This window comes from Oryza sativa, chromosome 12 (assembly GCF_034140825.1).
Source record: "Oryza sativa Japonica Group chromosome 12, ASM3414082v1".
Classification (NCBI taxonomy): Eukaryota; Viridiplantae; Streptophyta; class Magnoliopsida; order Poales; family Poaceae; genus Oryza; species Oryza sativa.
This window is the reverse complement of record NC_089046.1, coordinates 13,775,730-13,781,710: the sequence shown is the minus strand read 5'-3', so window position 1 is coordinate 13,781,710 and position 5,981 is coordinate 13,775,730. Positions and strand designations below refer to the sequence as shown.

The following is a 5,981-nucleotide window of genomic DNA, read 5'->3' as shown; positions in this document are numbered from 1 at the left end:
TTCGCTATGCTTGCTTGTGCTCCACCCCGTAAGCTGACTCTATTGCCTAGCGGTTAGCGACACTTTTCCGGTAGTACGAATCGCTACGCTTCGCTTCTTTTTCTTTCTATATGATAATATGCACCGTCGAGAGGTAATGGTATCCTGGAGTTATTTTGCACAATGAATTTACAAGTAGATGAGTTTGCACACGCAATGCTTTAGCTAATACACGGAAATGCATACCATGATTTTTCTGTCTATCAATAACTGCATGCATTGCTTGGTGAATGTGAAGAAGTAGGCCGTTGTCGCGGCAATAATGAGCCAAACTAGTATTTGCGGTGAATCCCCCGGTTAAGTAGTCATGCATTACAATAGGAACCCCCTCACCGAGTAAAGATAAGAACTTGTACCAGGATTTACCATTGTTGGCTAAAGCATTGTTGGCGAAATCTTACTTACCTAACAGGCGGCGCATTTGCTACTTACCTAACTTGACTTTCAATAGGGAGGTAAAAAACTAGCACTTTTTTCGAGGAGTGATCATGGTTTGACTTCGACATATTCCGGGAAGAAGCCTGCCTAACTGTGAGACCGACTGGTCGAACAAAGACGAAAGTCGGCCATAGTGATCCGGGAGTCCCGTGTGGAATGGCTCTCGCTCAACGGATCAAAGGTATGCCGGGGATAATAGGCTGATGACTCCCAAGAGCTCTTATCGACGGAGTCGTTTGGCACCTCGATGTCGACTCATCACATCCTGGGGTTGAAGAAGGTCCCAAGGGTTTGGTTGTTCGACGATGAAAGTGGTACGTGAGTTGGGTTTAGAACGTCGTGAGACAGTTCGGTTCCTATCTACCGTTGGTAAGAAAACTACCTGGCTTTGTTTGGCTACTTTTTTTATTGGCTAGTGTGATTTTATATCTCAGGCTAGACTCGCTTGTGTTGTCTTACATTAGTGGGGCTATATGTGAATCGCAGCCTGTAGATATCTCTGCTGATTATGAGCTTTTCCTTCTTCAAATTATATAGCCAATATCCTCAAAGAGATAAATTTGATTAAGACCGACTTTCCCACTTGGATGTACTCATGATGGGTGACGTTTCCACGTCTTAGCGTTGAGTTGAAACCTGAAAACAATATTCAACTCCATGCCTTCAAGACTAGGCGAGATGAAAAAGTTCAGAACTGGGATGCCAAAAAGAGCCGATTTACAAGCAAAATGAAAAAACTACCACTTTCCCACGAAAGCTGAAGAAGTTATCGAAACTTGGTTTAGTATCAAGGTTCTTCTCTTCCAGCCCCGAGCCCCTCTCTGATAAGGCTTGAAAGCGCTCCGAAGTAAAGGCCAAACACTTCGGCCTAAGGGGAATGAGCAACAAAATGACAAGATGAGGTGCCCCGGGCACCCCCATATAGAAAGAAGGGTCGAAGGTTTTGGGCCTGTAGCTTTCCCCGCTCCCCCCTCGTCGAGTGGTGCTTGTTTGGGGCCACCTGAAATCGGGCTTGAAGCTCTCGCCTCCCACATCCTACAACTTCAAAGAAGTATTTGTATCACACCCGAGCAATGGACCGGGGAAGGAGTTTCATTCATTTACGGAGTTTGGAAGCGAGGACGATCCAAGATCGACTGCTATCTGAAGAAGTGGAATGGATTTGATTACCCATTGGCGTCTGCATTGACGCTTCTGACTACCCCTACTCTGTGTCTTTTGCGTTTCCTTATTCATGTACTCGCTACTCAGCAAGGGTGAAAAAATGACAAAGAGACTGACATCACAGAGGATGGGAAGGACCCAATCGCCTGCCTCTTTCTTGGTCCACCCCCTGGTGGGTACTTTTTAGCTCACAACACGAGATAGGCAGATATGTGACATAGTCTCATTGCTTTCATTGACAACAAGACTCTCTTCCTGATTGGTCTGTACAGGGAACGCGCGACTAATAAGCAACTGTGTGTGCATTTTCTTTCCCAACATGATCAATAGGCTGATGGCCTTACCAAACCGCTCTGCTCTCCCCCCTGTCGTCACCAACACAAAAACAAAAAGCGAAAGAAGCCCACATACCCACTCTTCTTTCCCCCACCAACAACTAGTAGGTTGGGGGGCCTCGGTATCTCTATTTGCTATGAGAAACCTACAAACCATCTTAAGAAATTTAGTATTCCCCTACCCCTTCCTTGTCCAATTTAACGCAAATGTTTCTTGTTGTAAGTGAATGCAACGAAAAGACCCGGAAATAACAAATAATGAGAAAATTCATTTATAGACATTTCGTGCTCATTTCAAAATTTCTGCTTAGTTATTCCAGACTTGAGACAAAAGGATTTGGGACTTGGAAGCTCATACCTAAGCAGGGTAGTTATTGATTGCGCGTTGGAAAAAAAAAGGTAGCACCGAAGAAAGGAAAGAGCAAGATGGTGGTTTTTGTTGTTCCCGCGAAGCGAAGATCATTCGCTTGGCGAATGAAGTGGATCAACCACTTTTTGGCTCATTGGGTAGATTCTATCAAAAAATCCCAGTTCCACTTTATTAGCCTATCCTTATATGCTCCAAGGATTCAGCCTGCTACTATATCCAATCCAATCCATCCGAGTTGTCCCAATAAAGCGGATTTAACTTTAATACATCTCCGTGTACTTTCCTTATTGGTCTTACTCAGATACTTACTCGGGTTATTACAATATGGACATAGTCATTTATTGCCCAGTCCACTTATCTTTCTCCTTTTCTTTACGGTTAACAGGGTCAACTAACCAAAAACCTTTGCGGTTCATCACCAGTTACGGATCGTAACAACTATCACCATCACCCCGATCACTCCGATAACTGATACCCGAGACTGGATTGTAGAAGTGGTGACTGACTTGACTGGAAATATAATATGGAAAGACTGATGGACTGACTAAAGTGGCTATTGACTTAAGTGGCTATTTCCCTTTGTTTTGTTATAAACGTTTATCTATGCTTTTTCTTTTTCTATTAAGTGAATATGCCCAGCTCCGAACCAATCGTTTCTTTATAAAGAAAGAGTACTAAATATGATATTCAAAAAAAGTACTTTTTCATTGAATAACGAATCTCAAGAGGTCTGCCTATGGTCCAATTGACAGGTGGTTGTTTTTTCGGGTTGTAGTTTTTTTTTAAGTTTTTTATGTTTCATGTACATGATGATAGAGATCCCATTCTACATGTCAATACTGACAACAATGAAATTTTTAGTAAAAGGAAAATCCGTCGACTTTCTAAGTCGTGAGGGTTCAAGTCCCTCTATCCCCAAACCCTCTTTTATTCCCTAACTCTAGTATTTATCCTGTTTTTTTATTAATAGGTTTAAAATTCAATGGAATACATTTCTTTTTTATTATAGTATCGGCAAGGAATGTCGATTATTAACTCGATATTTAAATATTATTAAATAGGCTTTCTTTGTACAATGCATAGGACTGCCCCCCTCCCCATTTCCAAATTTTGGATATTGACATAGATACAAATACTCTACTAGGATGATGCACAAGAAAAGGTCAGGATAGATCAGTTGGTAGAGCAGAGGACTGAAAATCCTCGTGTCACCAGTTCAAATCTGGTTCCTGGCACAGGAAAAAAGGATCTTCCGAATAGGTATTGATACAAATACCTCGAGATGGGTTGGGATACATATTCGTTAATAATATAGATAGAGTATGATTTTTTCATCTAAGTAGATAAATCTCTAAATAGAGGCACTTCTTTTTCTGCATTTTTGCATTTCTTAACTTTCTATTCCGCTATTCCGACAAATATTTTTTTATTCTTGCTTATCTTATCTTACTTTCCTAGTTGTTCTAAGTAATGCACGCGGTACAAAGTTCATGGTAGGGAACTTCTTTGAGTCATCATATTTTTCTGTTCATACGAAGGAAATGAATATGTGATTTTCCAACGAAATGAAGCCCTGTAGTAGAAATTAAGAAATGGTAAGATTTGAGACTATGAAAGACCCGTTTGTTTACCAATTCGTCAACTATAAAGAATTTGTTACGAAATGAATGAGCAAACCAGCAGAACCAAGAAATGGGAGGGATGGGGTTTAAGGATTTGAATTATTTAACCTCCTAGCGAGACAAGCGTGGAGAATGCTGCAAGAACAAGAAAGTTTGAGCGATCTCCGGAATAAGCTTGCTCCATCCTTCCGTGGGTAAACTTACTTTTTCCTTAGGAATAGTTTGAATATCTATTGAAGGGCCAGTGGATTTTCGAGAATTTATTGAATTCTTTTTAATACATAATGGGACCCTCTTTCAAAACATGGGAGTTTAGTCATCTTCGAACGGATATTTTTAGATTCTTTTGGCGTAGGCAGAATTCAAAAAACCTGTGTTTCAGCATACCTCATCTCAGAGTTGACCTATGAAAAAGAAAGCTTCTATGAAAACATTCTCTATTTCCTTCCTCGATCTGATGCCTTTAGACCTTACTCGGATTCGCATTCAAAGAAGGTGTTCAGCGAAAAATCTGCACTTGATGCAGCTGAGGAGGTAAAGAGTTCAAAGGTTATTCTAGTGCGTACGGCTGGGACTTCTCTTAGGACCAACATACTCTCTTATTCACCTTAGTCCGGTATTTCTCGTAAGTAAACCGACCTCACGAAACACTTTATATATATCTTCAGGTTTTAAGCTGAGTCTGAAGCCAGAAGTCCGAGAGAAAGCCCCTGACATACACGGGAAAGGTAGGGGCAATGGGCACAGACCCCGGACCACCCCCGCGCTCCTTTTGAAAAGCCTTACCTACAACGCGAGTCTCCTATTTGACTATCAACCATTCTAGTTTCAAAAAATGTTCCCATCAGTGCTGCTACTCGACTTTCTCATCTCCTATTTGTTTGAGCCATTCATTATAGTGGTGGTGCGAAAAGTGACGCCTTCTCCGAGGGGGTCATGCCCAAGCTCTTTCTGGCTCGAGGGCTCTGATTGGGAGTGGTATGCGAAGTTACCCCACGCTTTTAGTATATAGATTTCGCTGTTACCATTTCCATTTCCGGAACCTAAACCTAACACTACCAATTCTCTTTCTTGTTGAATGCAAAAGAAGCAAGATTATAGGCCGTATACTATGTGATTTCATCTTAGACGATCAAATCACTAAATGATCTCTCTACGGCACTTTTATTTCAATGTTAGGCTAGGCTTCTTCTTTCCCGAAGGAAGGCATAGAAAAAAAATGGGTAGTTCTATTCATTTAAGGTCTAAATTGATTAGAAAGAAGGGTACAAAAGCCAAGGGCTGATGACTATAAAGGATGAGTTTGGGATTGCAGCCATGCTTCGCTTTGATGAACGAAAGAAAGAGTCTGGACTCACTAGAACTCTCTCTGGTTGCAGTTCCCTACTAGCTTTCCCAAACTTCACTAGCGAAAGACTTGAAGAAGGAAGCGCTTGCTAAGCGGCTTGTCTTGTTCGCCTCGGCCCAGATTCCTTTCCGTACTGAGAGAAGTGATTACACTCGACCATCTTCGAGGCTGCTTTCTGCTAGCCATATTCCAAATCTGGGTATCCTTCCTTGTTCAGTTATTCCTGGCCATGGGCGGTATTCACTTGATATCGCGTTCACAAGCTTCTTCTGGCACCTTTGGATGGAAGGATGTGTCTCCCTCCGCTCATTCCATTGACTAGAAACACCAAAGAATTATGACTTTCATACCTGTCCGGGAGATAGAGCAGAGGAGTTCTTTGTTTGGGGGCTGCTTGCCCCTTCGCGTCGACAAGGAAACTGTGGACGACAATGGGTTTAGAATTAGAATAGAATGAAGACCCTATCGAACAAATAGAGGAAAGGACAGAAAGGGGAAAAAGTAAAGTCTAAGCACAAATCAACTCAAGCTCCTCGTTCCATCATGAAAGAGTAAAGCCCCAAAATGGGTACACAGCTAAACATGAGAGCAAGCAGACTATTATACGTGTAACTAAGCCTTCAAAATGGGGGTGTGCATGTAACTTAGCCGTCATAGAGCGGGTT

The 5,981-nt window shown here is 41.9% G+C and overlaps 1 non-coding gene across 1 annotated transcript; it reads left to right on the top strand.

The window, feature by feature from the left end:
- Nucleotides 1-3,508: 3,508 nt before the first annotated feature.
- Nucleotides 3,509-3,581, top strand: TRNAF-GAA (transfer RNA phenylalanine (anticodon GAA)). The gene has a single exon. It is a non-coding gene; the product is annotated as a tRNA-Phe (tRNA).
- Nucleotides 3,582-5,981: the final 2,400 nt, after the last annotated feature.